Source organism: Saccopteryx bilineata, chromosome 4 (assembly GCF_036850765.1).
Source record: "Saccopteryx bilineata isolate mSacBil1 chromosome 4, mSacBil1_pri_phased_curated, whole genome shotgun sequence".
NCBI classification, from domain to species: domain Eukaryota; kingdom Metazoa; phylum Chordata; class Mammalia; order Chiroptera; family Emballonuridae; genus Saccopteryx; species Saccopteryx bilineata.
The window spans coordinates 14,198,737-14,225,256 of NC_089493.1; the positions used below are offsets into that span (position 1 = coordinate 14,198,737).

Sequence of the window (26,520 nt, forward strand, 5' to 3'; positions counted from 1 at the left end):
CTGAAAAAAAAAAAAGTTGCATTTTAAGGCCTTAGCTTGAGTTTCCTGGTCTGCCGAAAGGAGACAGTTTTAATAATCGGTTCTACCTTCCCTACACGGATAGAACAGGCACAGTGGAAATTGGGTCGACTGTTCGGGCTGGAAAATGAAATTGTCATCTAACTTGGCGTTCTGAAAGGTGCTGTTGCCACAGTGGAAATAAATTGCCGGTTATCGTCTGACTGTGTTTTCCAGCTCTGTTCTTCGTTAATGATGCCGACAGTCGGCCTTCCCTGGTTCTGAAGTTCAGGTTCGGGTTCGGGTCCACTGTGGTGCAGGGTCAGCAGCTATGCAGGGTGGGGACCTTCTTTCCAGAAGCATGTTTCTGTTTCCAGTAGCGTCTTGAGCTGGAGAAAATTCTCCTTGTCTTGGGCATGGAAGAGTGTGAAGTAAGGCAGTGGTGAGGCCATTTTTCTCCTTGCTACAGCTGGACACATTGGTCTGCAAATGCTCTGGAGAGTTTATGTCCAGGGTGGGGACTGGGCATCCTGCATGGTTGGAGGAGGGGTGTGGCCTGCGAAGAGGACAGATGTGGACACTAGGAAGCTTTGCCTCTGGGCGCCGGTGTTGGTGATGCCTCGATCCGGTGTTCGTGTGTGAACACGCATGTGTTCTGGGCCCCTCCTTTGCCACGTCCTTATTTTTACATAACTGTGACAGTGGTAGGGTGCTGCTGTTGGCCGCAGTGGCCACCTCTCTTCTTCCTCCACATCTCAGAATGGAGACCAACCTCTAGACCAGGGGTCCCCAAACTACAGCCCACGGGCCGCTTGCGGCCTCCTGAGGCCATTTATCCGGCCCCCGCCGCACTTCTGGAAGAAGCACCTCTTTCATTGGTGGTCAGTGAGAGGAGCACATTGACCATCTCATTAGCCAAAAGCAAACCCATAGTTCCCATTGAAATACTGGTCAGTTTGTTGATTTAAATTTACTTGTTCTTTATTTTAAATATTGTATTTGTTCCCGTTTTGTTTTTTTACTTTAAAATAAGATATGTGCAATGTGCATAGGGATTTGTTCATAGTTTTTTTTATAGTCCGGCCGTCCAACGGTCTGAGGGACAGTGAACTGGCCCCCTGTGTAAAAAGTTTGGGGACCCCTGCTCTAGACGTGGCTCTGTTGAATGTTTTTTTTGTATTTTTCTGAAGCTGGAAACGGGGAGAGACAGACAGACTCCCGCATGCGCCCGACCGGGATCCACCCGGCACGCCCAGCAGGGGGCGATGCTCTGCCCACCAGGGGGCAATGCTCTGCCCCTCCGGGGCGTCGCTCTGCGGCGACCAGAGCCACTCTAGCGCCTGGGGCAGAGGCCAAGGAGCCATCCCCAACGCCAGGGCCATCTTTGCTCCAGTGGAGCCTTGGCTGCGGGAGGGGAAGAGAGAGACAGAGGAAGGAGAGGGGGAGGGGTGGAGAAGCAGATGGGCGCTTCTCCTGTGTGCCCTGGCTGGGAATTGAACCCGGGACTTCTACACGCCAGGCCAACGCTCTACCACTGAGCCAACCGGCCAGGGCCTCTGTTGAATGTTTTAAGGTCATTCTTTGAACCTGGAGTGGATTTGCTTGTTTCCTGTAAAGAGCCAAGTCTGTATCAAAAGCGCTTGTATGGGTGGGTCCATGTGGCAAGGAACAAAAGCCTTAGAAAGCAATTTCAGGTTAGAACGTGGAGAAGAAAGTGGTGTGAAAGTCTCCCAAAGCCACACGTCACTGATGAAGCAGGCAAGGTACAGGGCTTTTAGTTCTGGGAGAAATGATTGTAGTAGTCACCGCGTGCCCGTGTTTCCGTGTTTGCGGTCATGCTGGTGCGCGTGGAAGTAATCCAGCAAACATTCTGAAACGTTTACCAAGCAATTCCAGAGTTCCCCGGCCTTGAGACTGGCATGTGGGTGGTGGCTGGTCTGTCCGAGAGAAGCCCCTACCAGGGCATCGCCTCCCGCCCCCCAACCCCCACCCCCAGTCATACAAATCATCCAGGGGTGACAGTTGTCATTCTGAATGAATGCAGATATCACCTGTTGAAGGAATGGTTTTAAAGACTAAAGATTGAATCTTATGAAATATTGAGTTCTGGCTTCCCAGCCCCGCTGACCTGTATCGACATGTTTCTGGTCAAACGCCAGTCCATTTTGTGGTGGAGAGTTTGTTGCCAGGGTTTGCCCTGCTGTGAGAACAAAGCAAGGAGTGCGAGTTCTCTTTCCCTTCTCCTCTTTCTTTGGGATGTCCTGGGGCCAGCTCGTGGCCTCTGAGAGGTCAAGGTTCCCAGGGACTTCCAGGGCACGTGGGGTTTTGTCCTCTGGCTGGCCGAATGAAGGGGAAGACATTCGCCCTGATACTTTGCCCGGTGAGCCGTCTTTGGCTCTACAGGTAGACTCGGTGTTTTCTCCGGCGGGATTTTACTCGGTGCCAGCCCCCACACTGAGGTCCGGCTGCGGTATGGTAGCAAGGACGATGAATGAGTGAGTGCCCCTGGATGTTGGTGCGAAATAGGGTAGGCGAAGGGGAGGATGGAAGCCGTGCAAGTTGTCTTCACAGAGTCAGCCATTCCACTCTTTTTGTTCCTTTTAAAAGTGTAGAACACCGTTTTAAATGCAACGTGGCCAGAGGAACACAATGTCACGAGATCCTTGTCCCTGAGGGGCTGAAACGTATATCCTGCTGGATGACAGTGAGGCCGGGACGTGGGCACACAGGGACGTTCAAGGCTGCGTCAGTCATCTGTGGCACTAAAGCACGATGACCGTTTCTCGGCCCCTCCCTGGGGAGTCTGATTCAGTGGGTCTGGGCTGGGTTGGGGAAAACTGGTGCCCTGATAAGTTGTTTTCATAGGTGTTTCTGACTCGCAGCCAGATTAGAGAATCCTTCAATTGGATGGATGCTTTTGGGTTCTTTCCAGGGCTGAGATTTCATCAAGAACATAGTCTCATGAATGAGTCAGGGGAGGATAAACAGTTTTGCTTCCTTATCTCTCTATATCTCTATTTTTTTTAATCTTTGAATGGACTTAAAAGATAGGATTTTATTATTATTTTTTTAATCATGGAAAATTTCATGGTTGGGCGAACAGTATGAGAAATCTGTGTAGCCATCCCTGCAGTTGCTCACCACCAGATTCTGTAGGTAACAAGGGCTTTCCTCCCTTACTTCATTCACTCTTTTTTGTGTTGCTTTGCTTATTTATTTATTTATTTTTTTAGAGATAGAGAGAGATGGAGGGACAGACAGATAGGAAGGGATCTTTGTAGTGGCACCTTAGTTGTTTATTGATTGCTTTCTCTCATGTCCCTTGACCGGAGGACTGAAGCTGAGCCAATGACCCCTTGCTCAAACCAGCAACTTTGGGCTTCAAGCCAGCGACCTTTGGGCTCAAGCCAGCAACCATGGGGTCATGTCTATGATCCCATGCTCAAGCTGGTGAGCCCCCGCTCAAGCCAGCAACCTTGGGTTTTTTGTTTGTTTGTTTGTTTTTGTATTTTTCTGAAGCCAGAAACGGGAAGGCAGTCAGACAGACTCCCGCATGCGGCCGACCGGGATCCACCCGGCACGCCCACCAGGGGGCGATGTTCTGCTCATCCGGGGCATCGCTCTGTTGCAACCAGAGCCACTCTAGCACCTGAGGCAGAGGCCACGGAGCCATCCTCAGCACCCGAGCCATCTTTGCTCCAATGGAGCCTTGGCTGAGGGAGGGGAAGAGACAGAGAGGAAGGAGAGGGGGAGGGGTGGAGAAGCAGATGGGCGCTTCTCCTGTGTGCCCTGTCCGGGAATCGAACCCAGGACTTCTGCATGCCAGGCTGACGCTCTACCACTGAGCCAACCGGCCAGGGCCAACCTTGGGGTTTTAAACCTGGGTCCTCGAGTGTCCCAGGCCGATGCTCTATCCACTGCGCCACCACCTGGCCAGGCTGTGCTTGAGTATTCTGAAGCAAATCCTAGACTTCACATCATTTTATCCCAGTATATTTCGGTGTCTGCTTGTAAGAATAATCGACCATAATGCCAGTATCACCCATAGTAAAATGGACAGCTCTTTGGTACTTCCTAATACCAGGGCCGGATTCAGATCTCCCTGATGGTTTACCAAAGGCTTGTTTGAAATAGGATCAGGAAAGGGCGTGTCACATTTGGCTGTCAGGTTCCTTCAGTCTGTTTTCATCCACAGCAGTCAGTCCTGCCCCAGCCCCCTTTCCTGCTCTTCCTTGTTGCAGAGACCCATCAGTTGGGCTATAGAATGCCCTGAGTCTTGTGTGCTGTGCTGAGATTTCATTGAACTTGTTCCTCGTCCACTGCATTTTCTGTGACATGAAAGTAAGTGCTAAAGGCTGGGTCCCATTCTGACCTTGTTTTCCCCAAGAAGACTCTGTGGATGGCCTTGTCTGTCCTCACCTCAGGAAGCCTGGTCGACCCTCTCCTGGGGATGCCGTGCTGCGCCCTGGGTCCATGCGCCCTGGGTCCATGCGCCCTGGGTCCATGCGCCCTGGGTTCATGCAGGGCCGACCGCTTCCTCCGCAGAGTTCCCGGTCAGCCTTTCATCTTACCGTCTCATCTGTTGGGGACCTTTGCCCGAATCAATCAAGATAGTTTCACAGTCGGGGATTAAGTTTTATACCTCCTGAATACAGACTTTAGGGAGAACTACAGGCTTAGCAAGTGTTAACCTCTCTGAGTACTTGTAATTCAGAAGGAAAGGGCAGGTGTGTTGTTTCTTTTTTTTTAATCAACTGGATAATAAAGGCTCAGGTATGTGTGTTTCTACTTCTGTGCTTTTTCTCAGCTCCCCCCCTCTGCCACTTTAACAAAAAATGCATTGTTGTCATAAGAGGATTTATAACAGAAACACTGTAAAAGTATGTTCTTTACATTCAGGGCAGAGTGCTTGAAATACAATGTTAGCTTAATAATATAGGAAACTTGTCTTGGTTGAAGAAAGACTGGAGTGGGAGCCACGATACTGGGGTCTAGTGTTTTATGTTTGCTTTTTTTTTTAACCAGGTTCTAGTTTTTTTTTTTGTATTTTATTTTATTTTTATTTTTGTCAGAGACAGAGAGAGGGACAGACAGAAAGGAAGGGAGAGAGATGAGAAGCATCAATTCTTCGTTGTGGCACCTTAGTTGTTCATTGTTGCTCTCTCATATGTGCCTTGACCGGGGGCTACAGCAGAGCGAGTGACCCCTTGCTTGAGCCAGCGACCTTGGAGTCATGTCTATGATTCCACACTCAAGCCAAGTGAGCAGTGATGCACTCAAGCTGGTGAGCCTGCGCTCAAGCTGGCATCCTTGGGGTCTCGAACCTGGGTCCTCTGTGTCCTAGTCCGACACTCTATCCACGGCACCACTGCCTGGTCAGGCCGAGGTTCTAGTTTTGATGCTGGTGGCATATGGCTGCCTGGGTTCCCAGTTTCCTCATACACAGAGGTAGGAGTTTGTAGTTGCTTTGTAGCCTCTTAACTTGGATCTTTGGGTGTCAGAGCCTGAAGTTATTGACCGTGTGTCATGTGACGGTACCTATTGCATTTTCTTGGAGTATCCCAAGAGTTTGTTTAGGTTTTAGGTTCTTTTTTTTTTATTATTTTTTTTTATTTTTTTTTATTTATTTACTTTTTTAGATTTTTTTTTTTTATTTACTCATTTTTATTAGAGAGAGAGGGGAGAGAGAGACAGAGAGGGAGAGAGAGAGAGAGAAGGGGGAGGAGCAGGAAGCATCAACTCCCACATGTGCCTTGACCAGGCAAGCCCAGGGTTTCGAACCGGCGATCTCAGCGTTTCCAGGTCGACGCTTTATCCACTGTGCCACCACAGGTCAGGCGGTTTTAGGTTCTTAATGGAACCTTGGGCCCAGGAAAGGTGAACCCAGTGGTGTGTGATAACAGTCAACTTAATATGGAGCATTCCTTATGCCTTCCATCTGCAGTATCCCGTTTCTCCTTCACTAGCACCTGTGAGGGTAGGTCCCATTTTCCTTTTTAAATAGATGCTGAGTTGAGCCCAGAGTGAGTGGGTAAGCCCCTTGTGGGAGGTCACACAGCTCATATGGAGCAGAACAGGATTCACTCTAAATCCCTCTAATTCTAAAGGGCTTGTATGTGCTTAGATGAACCCTGGTGCTCGGTTCCACCTGCTTAGTGTAGAGGCTTTGTAGATGGTCTCTGTGTGCTTCCGCAGAACAGTCTATGAACATGAGTTTTAGGAGACTAAAATTACCCAAGACACCCAGCACTTTGGGGGTACAGGACATGGGAAGGTAAACACAGAGCGTGTTTTTGTGCTGTTGAGATAGGGCCCAGTCCTACCTTAGTCAGCACATGGAAGCGCATCACATTCGCACAGAGCGAATCCCTGCCCTCTTGGCTTCCTATTTCCAAGCTCTCTTCCAGTCCCCCTGCCTCCTGGGCTTCTTCCACCGCTATCTGGCCCAAGTTCCAAGCTCCTTCTTTCTGCCTGGACACTGATACAAGTCCCCCACTCCAGTACCCTCCGTCCTTGATGTTCACTCTCCCATGTTATGAAATACCAGGGTTCTTCACCTTTCCTGAGGCCAAGGTTCCATTAAGAACCTAAAAACTAAGCAACCTCTTGGGATTCTCTAGGACAGTGGTTGGCAGGCCGCGGTTCGCGAGCCACATGCGGCTCTTCCACAAAATACCACGTGCGGACGCTACCTTGATAAGAAATGTACCTCCCTATATAGTTTAAGTTTAAAAAACTTGGCTCTCAAAAGAAATGTCAATCGTTGTACTGTTGATATTTGGCCCTGTTGACTGAGTTAGCTGACCATTGCAAATGCATCATCACATGACACATGGTCAATACTTTTTCCATGGAGATTTCCTTTCCAAAGGAAATGAGGTAGCTAGCACCTTTTTTTTTCTTTCTTTTTTTTTTTTTTTGTATTTTTCTGAAGCTGGAAATGGGGAGAGACAGTCAGACAGACTCTCGCATGCGCCCGACCGGGATCCACCCAGCACGCCCACCAGGGGGCGATGCTCTGCCCCTCCGGGGCGTCGCTCTGCTGTGACCAGAGCCACTCTAGCGCCTGGGGCAGAGGCCAAGGAGCCATCCCCAGCTCCCGGGCCATCTTTGCTCCAATGGAGCCTTGGCTGCGGGAGGGGAAGAGAGAGACAGAGAGGAAGGAGGGGGTGGGGGTGGAGAAGCAAATGGGCGCTTCTCCTATGTGCCCTGGCCGGGAATCGAACCCGGGTCCCCCGCATGCCAGGCCGACGCTCTACCGCTGAGCCAACCGGCCAGGGCCAGCTAGCACCTTTTATGTGACAGTGCCCCCCACGCACAGTCACCTCTGATATTGTTCTCCTTGGTGGGGTAAACACAAAATCGAGCATCTCCCTTATCCGTGACACTGGCAACAAATGCGTTTAACAGTCATTTTAGGAAGAAGAGATGACTGTTTGGGGGGCAATAAATAATGCTCTTTGAAAGACTGCATTCTGGTCTGGGTGGGTAAGTTCCTAAAAATCAGGGTAATGTTGGAAGGTGGTGGGATGTGCGGGAACGTGAGGTATGTAAGAGTGGTTTCTCGGGCAGGGGACGGTTCAGTTTCCTCCCTGAGCAGGTGCTTCTGGGCCCGAGGCCCTCCCTGGTGTATCTATCTACATAGTATCTCCCCACATTAACTGTTCAGAAAATGTTGCATTCTCTTTGGTAGGGATTTATGGTACTTGGGTGAGTCTAGGGGATGCTTCTTCGTTGATGTACTGCTTGGATATCCGATCAGCAAGAAATTGTTCTCAGACCCTCCCCTGTTGAGCTGAAGAGACTTTGGGATTTCCCTTTAAAGTCACTTTAGCTTCACAATAATTCTCTGCAGTAAATGACATAGGAAGTTGGCACACTGACCTCATATTTGAAAGTCATGAGTTTTGCTTCTTTCCAAATAGTGATGGGTTATTCAGATTATTCTGTATTCTCACGGAGCCCTTGATAGTCTTGATGCTCTTTAGCTTGAGCAAGATGATGGCAGGTTTTAGGTTTTATAGAAAATTCCACCAATGGACAGTTCTTGTACTTGACACAGAAGGTGGAGATATATAAATTATATGTTATATATATAGCAAAGGTTAATGTCATGTTTGTTTTGATAATACTTTGTTCCTTAGGCAGGTCTTTGTTTTTAGTTTTTGGTTCCCAGTCATGTCATTTTTAACCTGTGTGCTGCTTCTCTCAGTGAATATACCCGACTGTTGCTGTAAGAGTTGATTCCTTGGCTACATTTGTTTCCAAAGAGGCCTGAAATTTTCTGACTGTAGGGATCTACCTAGGTTGTTCCTGTGGAAGGCCGCCATATTGGGAGGCCTTCAGGATCTTGCTATAATTTCGAGGACTTTAAGCACTCTCCGCTTATTGGTTTACTCAGTGGAATTATTTGGTGATGTCAAAAGTTAAAATAAAAAGTGAAATTTGGTTCTTACCTTTTAGGAGCCTAGATGCCAGCGAAACAGGAGACATTGTACCAAAAAAAAAAAAAAGATTATCCCAAGTATGGAAAGCATGATGGGTCAAGAAGTGATCAGTGTCATTTGAGACTAGCCAAGTAGGCTCCCCTTCCCCAAAGAGGGGCATTTGGAGCCAAGATAAAAGATAGCTGTGAGCAAGTTTTGAATATTCCTTTTAGGGGAGCACTTGAATAAATTGTTAACAAAGCATTCTTCTGTGGGAATGAACACTGACACCACCAAAAATGGATTAGTTAGGATGAGAATTGACTGTTTATTGCAGAATACCCCCATAATATTGAGTTAAACATAAAAGTGTATTGCTCTGTCACATAAAGCAAGTCTTGAGGGATTGGACAGAGACCCACCACGTTCCATCTGTCTTTCCGCTCACCTGTTCTTAGTACGTTGCTGGTTTCCATTCTCAGCCTTCTTGTGCTTTAGGATGGCATCAGCTAGCTTGTTCTCATTTTAGGAAGCAGGAAAGGGAGTGCAGGGAAAGGCACAAGGTGGTTTTATTGAGTTAGCAATTTTAAGGAGCTTTTTCAGAAGCCCAACACTGCTCTCATCTCATTGGTTAGAGCCAGATCACCTGACACCTCTTAGGGGCAAGGAAGTCTGGGAAATGTAGTCTTTTCCCTGGGCCCATTGCAATCCCAGATAAAATGTTGGTTCCTCTTTTACTAAACAAGCATGGGATTTTCTGCCAGAGAGGTAGATGCTTAGGAGATGAATGTTGCTGGACCCAAGGGATGTGTTGAAACAGTATCAGAGAAAAGGGAAGGAGAGAGAGAGAGATCAGTGATCTGGGGAGGTATGTAAATAATAACTATGAGGAGGTGGCAGGGAGCTAAGATAGGAAGGGGAAAGCTTTAAACTGGTAACTTCACTGAAGCAGAGATGCAGACCCATTTAAAAAAAAAATTCTGTTAACTAGAGTTTTGCTTCGAGATTTTTGGTTAAATTGCATTCAGTATCTTCAAAAGCGATAGCTTGATAGAGCTGACGGTATATTCTGTGCCAAGTATGATAAGAAGAAAAGCAAGGAAATATATGGTTAAAGGCAGAGAGTGCTGTAAAGTTTTTCCTTCAATAACAACTTGGTGGTTTGCTAGATGAGGTTACAGAGTTCCAAAAAGAGAGTGAAGTGTTTGATGTGCATGTGTGCACGCGCATGCGTGTGTGCTTGTTGGAGTTCCTTTGCTTGTGAACCCAGCAGGAGACAGTTGATACAGGCAGAGCGGCTCTGCTGCTTCTTGGAGGGAGGGGCTCTTCCTTTTCTCCCCACAGGGTGTGGAGGGTTCCCCTCTGGGCCTGGTGGGCTCCAGCTCAGTGTTGCCTTCCATTATCAGAGCTCTGTGAAGTGCCTCATATACATAGAAGGCTGTGACGGTCCTCTAGGGACAAGACCGATAAGTGATTTAACTAATGTCATTAGAGAGAAAACTGCTAGCCGAACGCTTGTACACACTTTGTTTTGAGAAGGGTAGGCCGAGTCATGTGAGTGCTGACTCCAGTCATGGCTATAGTGGAGGGGAGAAATTTCCAGAGTCTCCTGGGATCAGAGCACAGGCTGTGGGGCACAGAGCTGGGCTGCAGAGTCACACTGAGTGCTCCTGGAATACATCACGGAATGTTGAGTTCCTTCCAGAATCTTCCATAGATACAGTTGTGTAAAATAAGAACCTCTGTTCAGAGCCCTGATTCTAAGACCCTGCAGAAGCCTTAGTTTGCAAAGTAAAAATTAGACTCTGCAAAGTAAAAACTTAGACTTCAGTCATTTTAGAAGCATTTTTCAGCAGTGATGCATTCATACCACACACATTTGTGGAATTCCGGGCACTGTTCTAGGTGTTGGGGACACAGTTGTGACCTGTGACGGTTCTGTGGCTGTTCTCCTTAGACTGTCCATGGGGTAGGGAGTGGGTGAGGAGGAGGCACACGTCAATCAGTAGATTCATGGACATGCAGGGTAATATATTAGATAGTGATACATGAATGAAAAAATAAACAAGGTAATGTACTAGAGAGGGGTGAGGAGGCAGGTGGGAGGTTTCCCGGAGGAGGTGACTGGCTATGTCTTGAATGGCCAGAGAGATGCAGCCATGCAAAGACCTTGGTCAGCGTGAACAGTAAGTGTGAAGGCTCTGAGGTGGCAATAGTTTGGAATGTCCGTGGACCGGAAAGGAGGCCTGTGGGAAGTGTACTGAGGAGAGTAGAATGAGCTGTTTAAAGGGACGTCAGAAGAAAACATCTCTTTGGGACTCGTTCCAGTGGTGCGGGTTCGAGATGATGGAGACAACACTTACTTAGACCAGGACTGGGGTTTGCAGAGGAAGGCGTGCGGCCAGGAGTGGGTTGGGAAGTTGGATGGAGATTAGAGCAAAAATTCTGTTTTGACCAGGGTAAATTGGAGATGGCTTTTGAACACCTCAGTGGAACTATCAAATTGGAGGTTTGATTTGTGAGTTTCAAGCTCAGCAGCGAAGCCGGAGTAGAGGTACAACCCGGACACGCGTCAGCACGCAGCTGGTGGAGTCAGAGAGGCTTTCTCAATTACATCTCCATCAGAAAGGGGGTGAAATCAAACTTCCATTTTCTTTCCTATAGGAAATTATATCTCCATTAGTGTTTGACTAGGGAATTCATTTGGGGGTATGTTCAGCATGGCAAATAAAAACAAGAGAGGTTTATGTTTAGAGGAAGAAACTCAGAACCATTTCAAAAATAACTTACCTGTGGTTATTGTTAGTTACTGCCTGTAGTTTTGCAGGCGGAAGAGAACGAACCTCTGCTTTTGGTAACAAGGGCGTAACTTCTAAAAGTGCTCGGGGCCAGTCGCACCCCCCAACAGGACGAGAGATACACTCCAGTAAACATCACATTTAGCAAAGTCCCCTAACCTAACCCATGGCTTCTGCGAGTTCCCTGCCATCTGGTCCCTGGCTGGAGAGAGGAATTTTTCTTGTATATGCGTCCCCATAGCAACGAGTTTGCAGTTGATATGGAAAGTAAGCAGTTGCCTTAGCAACAGAGTTGCTGCTGTGGTGGCTCCCCTGCTCTCAGGGAATGGATATAAGCTGACCAAACTAGTTTAGATGCATCGCGCCAGGGAGGGCATTGCAATGTAGGGTTGCACAAGCTGGCCCTGCCGGTGTAGAATCAGCCCTGCTTTGGGAGAGATCACAGCCCCTCCTTTTTCCAGAAGAAAGGGCGCACTTAGGTAATAAATCAGACAGAAGTAGCTGCTGTCAGTTGAAATAGATTAGAAGAGGGATCTCCTGGTGGAATTTATTTTCATTTAAAGGAGAATGTCGTAGTCAGGACGTATTTAGTTGCAAGTAAAGGAAAGCCACCCAAGTGGGTGAAAGAAGAGTGCTTGTCTCAAGCTTATAATAATCAGTCCCATGGATTAGTGGTGAGGGTAAACAAAGCACAGCTCCGGGCCCGTGGTGACCGGAACTGCTTCCTCCGCCCCTCTGCGGCCACACGGATGCTCCCCTGCCTTTCTCTGGGGGTCTGGTCCAGTCTCCTCATTGCCGCCTCGTTTCCTCTGTGGGCTCTTGAGGTCTCCGGCCTCACACCCTTGGCTTGCTGCGGTGGGGTTCTGGAGCTGACCCCTGTGATGGGATGGCTCTAGTGGCCGGCAGCGTTGACCTCACTCACCATTTGTCAGTTTCAGACACACCGACTCGTTCTTTCTGGGTTTGATGTACAGCCCTGGTGAAAACAGGGGCAGAGTCCCTGGGATCACAGTAGCTCCTAGGACTGTTTCTTCATGGGGATGGGGCTTGGGCTTGAAACATGCCTGTACTAGAATGTTTCCTAGAAAACCTTTGGTCTTTTGAAAACATTTTAATAATGAAAATAAAAATAGTCAGGAACGTTTGAGTGTTTTCTGCTTTCCACTTCCCTTCGTGTCCCCGCAGGACAGCTCTCACAGGAGACTGGTGACATCTCTGGGACCGCCTTGAGCCCTGTTCTGCTCCTTCATCGTCTCTGCAATAATTTCATCTTTCTTGCATTTCATTTCCCTAGATTTGGGGGCTGGTGGTTCCCAAACAAGCAAAGTTTTTCTTTTGGTGGCTATTTCTTCCTGCCACTGCCCTCAAATTGCCTGTAATCGCAGGGTTGAGTGATTACCCCAAATTATGAACTCTAGCTCCCTGTTCTAGACAGGAATAAATGCCCGCTATTGAACACAAGTGGTCCTGGTTTTCAAGATCAAGAGATCGGGTAATGGTGCTTGTTAAGCACTGTGTACCAGCCCAAGTCAATTGCACTGAGAATTTCAGCATGGCAGGGAATATAACCACTCTTTGCCAGGAACTTGAGATACAGAGAGATTACAGAACTCTGGTGGAGTAGATGCGGGCAGAGATAAAGAGACCAGGAAGGTTAAAAGTGGCATTTGCTGATTGTCAGGGGATTGGCCCATGGCCAGAATTACATGGTTGGGGACTCCAAAGGAGAAAATGACCTCAACAGGTTAGCTAAGCCCAACTGGGGACCCTGGAGAGGAGACAGGATTTCATGAGCTGGATCCTTCAGGACGGCCGTGATGAGAGCTGGTGACAGGTGAGAGGAGGTCACCTGAGTCATTTTCACAGGGAACATGAGGCATCTGTATCCATGGTCTTACTGGTTTCCATCGGGTGTAAAGCTGAGAGTATGTTCTTCTTGCTGGTGGGGAAACTGAGGCTCAGAGAAATTCAGGGGCTTGCTAAGGTGACAGCCAGATGTTGAATCAAAGATTGACGACGTCTTTGTTTTTTCTTTACCCAGTTGGTTGAGGCAGGGGGTTCTTGAAGAGGAGGGAGGGAAATAGATTTGGGAAGTGAGTCATTTTTATTTAGTGGATCCCGTTTTCACTGACCATTGCTTTTATTTGTTGGTGTCACCACTTCCTGTTAGTATCTTGACCACCCTGGAATTTGTAGGAGTGGAGCAAGTGACTTGCCCCCTCTGCTCGGCCCTGTGGATTTTGGTCATTTTTTGGTATAGGGTAGAATTTCCCTCTTCCTGTTTCAGATGGTGACATCTCTTCCCCCGTGGCATTGTAGGTAAACACAATAATATTTACCCCTTTAGTTGTGAAGGAAACAGGGTCAAGTTCATTCAGCCACATTCAGTTCTTGGGGTGTGTGGAGGGTGTTGTGCTAGGTGCTGTGTGGGCCCGGACGCCCTTGGAGAGCAGTTTGTGGTCATCCCTGATGCTTCTCTCTTCTTCAGCCTCGTGCCCAGGCGGGGCCAAGGCCCCTGATTTTGTCTCTAGAACGTCTCTGGGCACTCCCTCCTCTCTGACCCCACCTCCGCTAGTCTTCGTGGTTCGCTCAGTGGTGCTGGGGCCTCCTCACCCCTTTCCTCCCTGCACTTCACTTCACCTCAGCTCCGCCTCCCCTCGACTCCGCCTCCCCTCGACTCCGCCTCCCCTCGACTCCGTCTGGCCCAGTCACGCTGTGCAGTGGTTCCTTTCACCTGGAAAAGTTTTTCTCAAAGAGTGGCTCTGACTACCGACTTTGGAATGTTTACCAGACATGCTGATTCCTGGGCCTTAAAATTGTTCTTAAAAATGCTGCCTGGGAGTCTGCATTTAAACAAGTTCCCCAAATGACTCTTCTTTGCAGTGACATTTGAGAAGCAAAGCTTAGACGGATCAAGGGCAAACCCTCAGCAGGGCTCAGAAAGCCGGCCTGGGAGCCCGCGTCCACACGGGCCCGTCTTGTTGCACTCCATCTCCTCATGCCCCTTTGCTGGATTATTTTAACGCAAATCCCAGGCATTTTTATCATCGTATCTACAGATATTTCAAAGCGAACCTCTAATACGTGAGAACACATGTGTGCCCCCAGACACCGACAACCAGAAAACCATCCTCACTCCTGAAATGCACCGCGGTTCTTTCCTCTCGCCCCGCATCGCAGCTCGTCTGCTTTGGACTTGATCTGATGTCTGCTGAAAAGATGTCCAGCAGTGGTTTGTTCAGATGAGAATCCAAAGAAGGCCCACGTTTGATTGATGTATCTGTCTCTCAAATCCCTTTCTGATCGAGGCTCCTTCTGCTCCCCTTGACCCCCGACCATGTGGAGGAAGCTGACTTCCCTCTTCTGCATCCTCTCCGGTCGTGTCCGGATGCTCCGGGACTCGGGGACTCCGCGGAAGGCGGTGTGCCCTAGTGCTGCTTCCCTGGTTGGTTCCTCTTCCCCGGACCCCGCAGGCTCAGCTTGGAAGACCCAGCGAACTGTCCCGCAGCCATCCCTTCCCATTTTAGTTTTCGTTCCTCAAACGAGTGCCCATTATTTTCTGACACGTATTTTGTAGTGCAGGGGTCTCCTTAGTGTCTGTCTCTCACTAATTTTCTCCCTTTGCTAATCTCCCCACCCTGAGACCAAGGGCAGGGGCCACACCTCGTCCATTTTTGAATCCAGCATGTTGCCTGGCAGTTAGTATGTACTTTTTTCCCCCCCCTTAAGGTTTTATTTATTGATTTGAAAGAGAGAAGAGAGAGAGAGAGAAAGATGAGGGTGGGGAGGAAAAGGAAGCATCAACTCATAGTTGCCTCTCATAAGTGTCTTGACCGGGCAAGCCCAGGGTTTTGAACCGGTGACCTCAGCATTCCAGGTCAACGCCCTATCCACTACGCCATCACAGGTCAGGCCAGTATATACTCTTGAAATACCTTATGAGAATGGATAAGCCACAAGCCACCAGTTCAAGTGTTTTATAATAAATTTAAGGGTCAGCTTTTGGGAAATACCTGAGTATGGACTGTTGATTAGAGAAATTAGAGTCTCTGATTTTTTTCTGGTCCACTCTAATAAGGTGGGTTTGTTCAGAAACCTGCCTCTGCCTACCTTCAGTGGCCAGCACCTGCCTTCCTTTCTCCCTGTTGTCATTACTACCACCCTCTTGTCAAGAAGGAGCAAAAGGAAGAGGGGATGTCCGAGTCTTGGTGCCGAATGTGCCGACCGAAGAATGTTTTACAGTTGCTGGAGAAGAAGATGATATAAGCGAAATGGGAGCGTTGACCCCTGCCCTATGGAGTTTACTTCGTTGTGGGTGACACCCAGGGGTCTGTCACTTTGTCAAAGTGAACTAGAGCACAGGCAGATGTTAATTCACTGATGGTGTGTTAGAGGTTTCTTTACTGGGGCCCTAGAGGTTGTTGTGGCTCCACAGGTGCAGACTTCGCAGTCCAAAGAGTGCAGGGGGCTTGCTAACCACCTGTGTCCTTGGGCGGAGAACCCAGTGCTGCTGCCTCCAGGTCAGGTGCTCTTTTCTCTGTGTCATCTCATTGCCTTGCTTATTCCTCAAGGATTCTGATTAACCGGAAACAGACATGAACTGCTGCCATTTACATGGCATTTCTTTTTTCCTTCATGTGTCTTATTTTGAGTCACTGAATATACTGATTTTTTTTCTTTTTTAAGTGAGAGGAGGGAAAATAGATTCCCGCCTGTGCCCCAACCAGGATTCATCCAGCAACCCTGTCTGGGGCCAATGTTTTCCCCATCTGGGGCCAATACTCGGAACTGTGCTATTTTTAGTGCCTGAGGTAGAGACTATATGGAGCCATCCTCACTACCAAGGGCCAATGTGCTCAAATCAGTCAAGCCATGGCTGTAGCAGGAGAAGAGAGAGAGAGAGAGAGAGAGAGAGAGAGAGAGAGAAGAGAGAGAAGAGGGAAGGAAAGAGAAGCAGTTAGTTGCTTCTCCTGTGTGCCCTGATCAGGAATTGAACTCAGGATTTCCACATGTCGGATTGACGCTGTACAACTGAGTCAACCAGCCAGGGCCTATACTTTTTTGTACGTGATATATTATGTCTGTTTTTGACCTTTGAAAATATGCTCAAATCCATTAAGTTTTTGTTTTATGAATTACCAGAACGTTCTTGAATTTTAGTCTTTGAATGTTTATGGATGCTCCTTTGGGCTACCTGCTAATTGGGATTGTGACCATTAATGGTGCATACAGCTCCTTCCTGGTGAGCAGAGGTCCCAGTTCTGTTTGGTGATATAAGGATATTATGTGTCGAGAATGCGGATTGCCCAGAAGTGGTGACGAGTGCAGTCGGAGGACTGTTGTCAGTTTGTTTTACTTAATTATCATCTTGATTAAGTCTACATTCATTATCTCTGGTTCTCAGACTTATTTAAAAAGTTTTCTCCCCTTGCCTGATCAGGCGGTGGTGCAGTGGATAGAGCATCAGCCTGGGACACAGAGGACCCAAGTTTGAAACCCCAAGGTTGCCAGCTTGAGCACAGGCTCATCCGACTTGAGCGCGGGCTCACTAGTTTGACTGCGGGGTTGCTAGCTTGGGCTTGGGATTATAGACATGACCCCATGGTTGCTGGCTTGAGCAAGGGGTCAGTGGCTTGGCTGGAGCCCTCTGGTCAAGGCACGTGTAAGAAGCAATCAATGAACAACTAAGGTGCTGCAACAAAGAGTTGATGTTTTTCATCTCCCTTCCTTTCTGTCTCTCTCACTAAAAAAAAGTTTTCTCCCCTTTCTTATAAATCAGTTTATATTTAAGGGGTTGTTTCTCAGACATAATATTATTAAGTAATAAGTAATGAGGTTCTGACCACTCCTACGCAGTACCTGAAACTTTCTCATAACTCATTCGCCCAGCCCATGTTGATTTCATGCTTATAATCAGGCTGCGTGCTAGGCATCAGAAAGACGAGGATGATTCCAGTCTAGTGGGAGAGATATGCTCATAAAGAAGTAATATACACCGGCCTGACCTGTGGTGGCACAGCGGGATAAAGCGTCGACCTGGAACACTGAGGTCGCCGGTTCGAAACCCTGGGCTTGCCTGGTCAAGGCACATATGGGAGTTGATGCTTCCTGCTCCTCCCCCTTTCTCTCTCTCTCTCTCTCTAAAAATCAATTAAAAAAAAAAAAAAAGAAGTAATATACACCATGACTTAGCACATCTATACAAGGTACAGTACTGTGAGGGTGTGGGAGTCACTGACTCTTGGTTTTTGTAGAAGTTGATTGATGGGGTATCTGTTGCATAGAGAGGGTTATTAATAGAGATAAAGCTTGGGTGGTGCACAGAACACTGAAGTTGATGTTAGGGGATCTGGGTTCTAGAACTGCCTGGTCACGAACCAGCTCTGTGACCTTGGGCAAGTTCCTGCATCTCTCTGAGTCTTAGATTTCTTCATTCAGTTCAAACAACTTTCTCATGTGGGCCCATTGTGTTTATCCACTGAGTTTATTCAGTAGTTAATCTGAAAGCTGAGTTAGCCTTGACTCAGGGTTTCCAAACTACTGGCCACAGGGGACTCATTATCCTCCTCACTCCATGCTCTCGTCTGACACATAGGATGACCAGTTGGCACTGGTTCTGATCAGTGTCAGATAACCAGGGTGCTGGGAACATTTTTGCCCAAAGTGCAAGACCTGGATGTTGGTAGCTTGCACAGCAGTGTTGTGCATAGATGTGTGATTTCCGAAAGGCTCTGGGCAAGTGTGGGAATGGAGCCCCGTCCTCTCAGCGCTGACCCTGCGTAAGACCCTTGCCATTTGGGAACAGTGGGACTGCTTTGGGTGTGACCTGCCAGCCCTTCCCTGGGCCATGATTACAACTCTGTGAAGTCGCCTAGGGAGGGACTCACTAGCTGTGCCTACATGAGGTCTTGTGTCTCCCTGGAGCCCACCTGGGTCTCTGGTCTCACCTGTGTCTAAAAGTCAGCCGTTGAGACCCAGCTCTTCTGAATGCACCCTCAGTGCTCACGGGACCCCAGGATTAGAAGACAGCAGCTCCAGGACCCCATTCCTGCAGAAATAGGGTTGCAGGTATGTGTGTGGCCGTGTGGGCACCCTTAGCACACGTGTGTACCTGGCTCTATCTCTTAGGCATTGTATGTCCACGCTGGGCTGTCAGTTTCTTTCTCTCTGTACATCCCTCTTGACGGTGTTGTTCCTTTACCAGAAAGCACTGAATAAACTCCTGATGACGTGGAGGCTCTTGAAGGGCGCACGTGATAGTCCTCATCTCTCCTCCCCGGGTTCCTGTTCCCAGCCAGCCACACCTCTGGGCTCTCTCTTCCCTCGTCAGCGTCAGCGCCGCTCCGGAGAAGCCTGCCGTCTCTGCAGACTGGATTTATTGTCAGATGGTTATTTTCTTAGCAGTGGTCGAGTTTCATGAAATGTCATCCCAGTAGGGGTTCTTCTTTTCCCCTCTGTGTAAAATATTTGGTTTACACACTTTGCACCATTTGTTTACCCTGGGGCTGGGCTGTGCAGGGGTGTTCACGGCGGTCGCCTGGCCGTGGCCGATTGAGGTATGGTCACCCTCAGCAATTCAGAGGCAGCTGGGAAAGTTCCAGCTATAGCTGTTTGGCAGCGGCAGTTTATTCAGTGTCCTTGCTGAGTTTCTCACAGTGCCCTGTGCTCACCTGTCTGAGCAAGCGTTGTGGGTTGAATTGTATTTCTCAAAAAGGTACATAGAAATCCCAACCCTTGGTCCCTGTGGATGCAGCCTTATTTTGAAATAGGGTCTCTGTAGATATAATCAAGGTAAGGTGCAGGCGTCCTGGATTTGGATGTGCTTACCTCCGGTGTGTTCGGTGTCCTTACAAGAAGAGACACAGACACACCTGCAGATGGGGGCAGAGGTTTGAGTGATGGGTCAACAAGCCAGGAAGCCCAAGGACTGCTGGCAGCCACCAGGGCTGGGAGAGAGAAATAGAACATGTTCTCTTTCAGGAACTTCCAGAAGGACTAACTCCACTGACACCGGATTTTGGACTTGAGGCCAGAACTGTGAGAGAGTCAATGTCTGTTGTTTTAAGCCACCCAGTTTTCGGCACGTTTTTATAGCAGCCCCAGGACACGAGTCCCACAATGAAAAGAGGTGGCGTTGAGTTTCTGCCCATACCTGCGACTTTAGAATAGAGCCTGGCCAGGAGGACTTAGGGTCTCTGCAGTGGGACCGTGCCCTTCTACAGAGCGGGGACTGAGGCTTGGCCCGCTGCGGTGGCTGCCCAGAAGGGGGCTGGTGACGGACTGGGATCCTGAACTCACATCTTCTGAGGTTAGAACTTACCCACTCCTAACACCGCCTGTTTGGGGGAGACCTGACCACGTCAGGGGCCAGATGGCTTGCTTTCCTCTTGTGTTTATGATGGTGAATGAGACCGTGGATCTTGATGACAGAGTAGGGAGAATATAGGGTTCTGGTCGTATTGGCTACACAGACTGCAAGCGGGGAGCACCGTGGCACAAACCAGTGGGGGGCGGGTCGTTGTTCTGGGCCCATAGCTTACTTGTCATGCCTTGAACTTTCTTTACCGGAAATGATGTGTAATAAGTCCCAGTGTGCTCTTTTTCTTCCTTCCTCTCACCTCCCCTCTTTTTTCTGAATGAAAGCGTTTTATGAAAGACTCTTCTACTTGTTTTCTCTTAGGTGGCGGGTAAAGGTGGTTTGGGTGATGGAGCAGGAAGAAGGCTCAGCTTCTTAGATTTATTTGAACATCTGAAAAGGTGACACCCTGTTTTAAACTCATGACACTTACCCTCTTAAAACCGGACGTGCTCCTCAACAGGGGCCCTTCCTCACAGCACTGGCCTCTGGCCTCACCACTCCTGCTTAGAGTTTGAAGTGTTTTCTGTGTGTGTGTGTGTGTGTGTGTGTGTGTGTGTGTGTGTGTGACAGACAGAGAAAGGGACCGACAGGAAGGGAAAGAGATGAGAAGCATCAATTCTTCCTTGCAGCACCCTAGTTGTTCATTGATTGATTTCTCATATGTGCCTTGACCGGGGGGCTACAGTAGCAGACCGAGTGACCCCTTGCTCAAGCCAGTGGCCCTGGGCTCAAGCTGGTGACCTCGGGGTTTTGAACCTGGGTCCTTCAGGTCCCAGTCTGACACTGTCCACTGCGCCACCGCCTGGTCATGCGAGTTCGAGGTATTTAGAGGCCGGACTCAGTCCTCTCCTCGGCTCCTCACCATCTGGGACTGTGTCCTCCCCTGGGCACCTCTCTCAGGCGCCCAGTCAACACTGTCCATACCCACAGCAGGGTCTTAGGTGCATTGAACCTGTGGGTGCATCTTGCTGCCTAGAAATCTGCTTGAATCAGTACAACTAGGGGCTGTACCTGCCCAACATCTCTTACTCTGAGCTAATCGAAACCTTGAACTTGGAGTGACTCCCTTTTGGAGTAACATGTGCTTGAGCAGAAATTCCTTTTGACTGAAACATGAAATCATGAGACTCAGTTTGTGCAACTGTGAGAGCTGACGGCAGTGGAGTTTTGGGTACAGAAGTGGAGGGACTGGCCGGATCCCGTCAGGATTTCTGATGTATCGCCTGTTCCATTCGCGGTGACTCAGTGTTTGTGTGACGCCAGTTTTACTCAGCATCTGAAGGCAGTCTTGCCGAGTGTCTTCAATCTGCCCGGGGTAATGTTTTATTTCTGAGCAGCAGCTGGGCCCTTTGGTGGGGCTGCTCTTCGAGGAGGACTCCCGGGCTGCCCTTGAAAGCCAAGGTCAGTCTGGGCTAGCGCTGGGCTGTTGGGCTGCTCCCTGGGTTCAAGGTCATTCTCTCCCCTGAGGTTCTCACTCTCCTTACACAAGTAAGTAAACACAGTTACCTGTCCGCCAGCCCTCTGGATGGTGGTGGGATGGATCTGCTGTTGACCTTAGCAGCCGGAAAGGACTTTCTGGAGATAGCCGCCTACCGACACTGTCATCATCTCACATCTCACCCTTTCTGAAGCTCTGAGCTTCTTTCCTTTTATCAGTGGCCATCTTTTCTAAAAGGGGACAAGGGCAAGTCCCTCTTAAGAGGGACTGGACCAAATGTGAGTCTGGACTGTGCCTTTGAGATGGTCCTCTCTCCCTTCCATCTGTGGGGACGCTGGTGGCAGTGCCACTCACAGCACCGCCGGGGAGGGCGGCGGCTTCAGAGTGTTTCTAGAGATTTGGGTCCTGTGAGTGGAATCAATTACTTTGGCTCTTCCTTGCGCCATTTTTAGTTTCTTTAATACCTTTGTATATTATTTTGCTAGCCTTCCCCTCACCCCCTAGAATAAAGGCACATTCAATAATAAGAATTCTCTAGTATCCAATACAAAATGATAGTGTTGTCAGTTTGAAGAAAAAGCAAATTGTCTGCTTTGTGAGTAGGGATTTCCTCTTTTTTTAAAAAAGCGGCTTAGAGGAAATCCCTAAACATAGACTCTTGATTGAAAAATATATTAGTAGATTTCATGGCTTTATCATTTTCTGAGAGCAACAGTTTTTCTCTTTTAAAACATTTTATAAAGACATATATTATATATATATATATATGCTGTTGAAACATATACCTGAAAACCTTTCCACCTCAGAATTTATAGTTTACAAAACTAAAAAAAATGTACTGTATTTATTTCATGAAATTTCATAATTTGAAAGGAACCTTGTTTCTTAAGTCCAACCTTGTCTTGTGGGCCAAAGGGCATGAGTCCCCTGTGTGGCCACGGCCAGCCTGGGTCATTTCTGTGAGATCTCCCTGGTGGGCTTGCTAATTCCACGTGCTGACACCTGCAGACTGCCCTCTGAATGCCGACGGTGGCTTCCTACTTCATCAACAAGGAATGACTCCGGCCGTCCCACCCGGCTGCCAGCCAGCACCAGCTCAACGGCGCTCCGTCTTTGTCTTTAGTGCACGTGTGCGTGTGTGTGTGTGTGCATGTGTGTGTTTGTGTGTGTGCGTGTGGGTGCGCATGCGTGCACGCGCAATCATTTGGATTGTTTGTGTACTGTGCCCTTGTTTTCTAAATACAGAATTAAAAAGTTTAATAATAAGAGTTCTGAAGAGTATAATTCTCCTTAATACATCCACTGAAAAAGACCTGGGAGTCGTTCGCTGTGACTCTGGAGTCTCAGCTGGGTAACTGGGAGTCCTGGGTTGCGAACACATCAAGAAGATGAAAGGGCACGTGTGAAATGCGTGTGAAGTGTGTGTTGAAATGCGGCGAAGGAACTGTGACGTCAGAATGGTTAGGTCTGATTAGGGATTTCATAATTGTTCTTGTTTTTGTTTGTTTTGTTTTAAGCACTCTGAGAAGGAATATGCCTTTATGCTTGGGAGGTGTTTGTTGTAACATACAAGTTTTTGACTTTTTTGCGTTTTACGTGCAAGCCCATTTTCAGGAAAGCATCGCAGATGGGAAAGAAGGGTTGCCATGGGAACCCAAACAGATCTGTGGGTCCGGTCTCTGCTGCCGTCCTGCTCACTGCACGGATAAATGTGTCCTTTCCAGAGTAGCAAGACTTCTTTGAGGGCGGACCCAAGTCACCCTGATTTCCCTCCATGGTGCCTTGGAGGTCCAGTGTTCCCGGGTCGTCTCTTTCCAGATGACCTGACCTTGGACCCTCCCATTTCCCCGGCTGCCGTTGCGGACGCCACCTGCCATTGTGGCACAATCCCTGGCCGGCTCTCTGTGGCCGAGGCGAGCCCTCTCTGAGTCCTGTTCCTGGTGTCTGGAACCCATCCTGTTTTCTCCCGACTTCCCCCTGGGAGGCTTTGCTGCAGCCTCAGGCATCTCAGTGCCCATTGTCCTGCTTCTCACCCAACCTGGCCCCTTCTGGTCTGTCGGCTTCCAGCTGTAACGACAACTCCTGGGAAGGTCTTCCCTAAACGCTCTGCTGGGCTTCATCAGGACTTTCCCTCCACGGGCACTCGGCCCCAGGAGTATCTGTACGTTTATCTGTCTTGTTTATACCATCTCTCTCATCCAGATAGAGGACAGCCTCTAGCACACATGAAGCTCCCAAAATTCTGCTGAATGAGTGAGTGGTACATTCTCTGGCCCCCTTGGTGCTGAACCTGGCGTTTGTCCCTGACTCCTTCTCCCCTGGGTCATCAGTCTCCGGAGAACGGGGGGAGAGCAGAGCCCAGCACCTGGCCCTGGGCCCTCGCCCTGCGGGTCTCACTCCTTGCCGAAGACCCACCCACCACCTCCATCCCTGCGTGCCCCTTCAGCTCTTTTCCTGTCTCCAGGCTCTGTCCCCTGTCTTCCAAGTGTTGTCACCACTGTGTCTCCCGCTCAGGTGTGCTCACTGGTTGCTGCCACCCGTGGAGTTCAGTCCCCCTCTCCTCCCTGACTTTCTGGACTCGTCAGTCTTCACTCATTTGAGTCTTTATTTTATATTGCTTCTCTGCACGACCGGGGACAGATGGGTCCTTATCTTTTCTACAGAACCCACCAGGCCGGGTCCTGTGCTCGTGCCGCCTTCACCGTGACCCCTCTTCCTTCTCCCCTCTGTCTGCACCCCAACCCAGCTCTTTCCTTAGGGCTCCATTTTGAAGCCTGTCTCCTTAATGAAATCTGTTCCCTTCTCTCCAGCCCTTGGCATTGATAGTTGACCCGTGGGCTTTATAAATAAACCTTGTGACAAAGTCTACCGTCGTCTGGAAGACAGAGCAGTGCCCGTGGGTTTTCAGGAGTGTGGAGGTCGGAATCAGAGTGAGGTACGGATTTTTGTTTTCACCATTTGCTGGCTCCGTGTCCTTCGGCAAGTTCATGGCTGTTCATGAACTTCGTGTTCTCACTTGTGATACGAGATTAGTAATATCTTTCTCACCCGGATGCTTCAAGACTAAATGATGTAATGCTGGTGCAGCTCCTGAGAGGTAGTGATGACTCGGTGAATGTCACATGGATGGTGTCCTTTCCCCTGTGTTCGTGCTGGGGTCTGAGTTGTGACCCCCTGAAACTTACATGTTGAAGCCCTAACCCCGCTGTGATTGTATTTGGGGGAAGAGCTTTTAGGAAATAATTCAGATTAAATGAGGGCGTAAGGATTGTGGTTCTCATCAGTAGGATTGGTGGCTTTATAAGAAGAGAAAAGGAGAGTTTTCTCTTCACACTCACACGCCGAGGGAAGGCCATGCGAGGACACAGCGAGAGGGTGGCCATCCGAGCCACAGGGAGAGGCCTCACCGGGAACCGAATCAGGCAGCATTTTGATCTTGGACTTGTGAGAAGTGCATTTCTGTTGTTTAAGCCAGCCAGGCTGTGGTATTTTGTGAAAGCAGCTTGAGCTGACTAATACAGTTGGCTTTCCCTCTAATTAGATAACGATTTGTTGAGCTGACGTTAATTGAGCACTTATTATGCGTCAGGCAGATTCTCGTTTAACCTTACCTGTCTCATCTCTCAGTTCTCATAGCCACTTAGGGAGACGGGTTGAGTCGCTGGCCGAGGGTCCCATCGCCTCCCAGTACCGGGATTAGACTGGCTGCTGCGCGTGCGGCCTCCGTGAGGCGGTACCTTCTGCAGGTGTGCAGTGTGCACCTCTGTGACCCTTTGTGGTGACCGTGCCGGGAGGCTGTGCCTCTGGCTCCACCTGATGGATTCCTTGATGTCTGGGGCAGGGCCTTATATTTTATCTCTGGTGGCACTTAGCATGTGCAATGTGCAGAGGAAGCAATTAAAAAATACTTTTCCGCTGGCTAATTTTTTCCCAAACAGATCTCCTACTTCCGGGAGAAGAGTGACGTTTTCCACTCAGCCCAGGTCCCCAGTGCGTGTCCCCTGAGTGGTTCGCTGTCAGGTCATTTGAGTGCACCTACCCATGAACTTGCTGAGCTGAGGAGAGGAAGGGAGGATCCAGTCTTCAGTGGCTGGATATTAAACCTGTGCTAAGTTTGACTTTTTTCTTCTTTTTTTCCAAGTGAGAGGAGGGGAGATACAGAGACAGACTCCCGCATGTGACCCGACCAGGATCTACCTGCAATCCTCGTCTGGAGCTGATGCTCTGCCTGTCTACACCCCACCTCACAACCGAGCTATTTTTAGCACCTGAGGTGGAAGCTCCACGGAGCCATCCTTAGCACCCAGTCAATCGAGCCATGGTTGCGGGAAGGGGAATGAAAGAGAAAGGGGAGGGGGAGGGTGGAGAAGCAGATGGTTGCTTCTCCTGTGTGCCCTGACTGGGAATTGAATCTGGGACACGCACAGGCCGGGTAGCTGCTCTACCACTGAACCAACAGGGCAGGTTTCACTTTTCAGCGCTTTTATCCTCTCTGTGAGTAAAGGTGAGCTTCTTTGGGAGGAAGGCCCTCACAATGCAAGTTTACGCATCGGTTGTGTGAGTGATTCTTGTCCTTCTTCCTTCTCCCTCTCGTGTGTCAGCTAAATTTAAGAGACTGGAAGGAACATTAATCCACTCTTTCTTTCTTATTTTTTTTGTTGTCTTAGCCTTTGCTATTCAGAAATAAGTTTGCTTCATTCCTCAGGACCCAGATGGCTTTGCTAGTAATTAACGAATCCCTTTCTTCTCAGAAGTGGATGGGTTTGGACTTCTGAGAAGGTTAGCCCTGCGGAGTCTGCCTCAGGTTCAGAGGGTTGGGGTTATAAAGCTTGCAGACTTCCAGGACCATCTGCACAGACAATGGCACATACTCCTTATCAGCATGTTTAAAATTTATACTCCACTTCCTTTTAATAAGGATTACATAAGACACATGACATGTTACAGGAAGGCTGTTAAAGTAAAAGTTGAATGTGGACAAATGCTGTAGAGAGGGGGAGAGCCAATATTTCAAATTCTTAGGCTGATATATTTGCTGCGATTGAGTATCCTGACAGCCTAGGCAAAAATGGAACCCGAGCAGGTAACATAATTCTTCTTCTCTGGTAAGATGCCAATTCCAGAGAGAGTCATAATTCTCAGGTGCTAGTTTCTAAAAAGAATCCACTGTGGAGGTCTTTTTCCAAGGGATATAAAACCACATAATTTACAACAAGTACAGGAACGCACTCTAGCTATAGTTTAAGAAGTGATCAAGGTTTTATGCTCATTGCTGTTAGTTATGGCTCTATTCTTTTTTGCCCCTGATAGCATCATCCTCTTCAACTTTGAGACTTTGAAAGGGGTCACCTCCTCCAAGAAGTCTTCCATGATATTCTCTGTCCAGGCCAGGCTGAGGTCCTCTCCTTAGTGGAACCATAATACTGGGGGCATATCTTCAACTCTCCACCTCCATACTGCTTTTACGTTGTCTCGTAAACTAGACCGGGCGTTCCTAGGACT

The 26,520-nt window shown here is 48.7% G+C and overlaps 1 protein-coding gene across 6 annotated transcripts in view; it reads left to right on the forward strand.

The window, feature by feature from the left end:
- Positions 1-26,520, forward strand: part of FOXN3 (forkhead box N3) — a 404,457-nt gene that overhangs the window by 177,638 nt on the left and 200,299 nt on the right. The gene's annotated exons all lie outside the window — the stretch shown is intronic.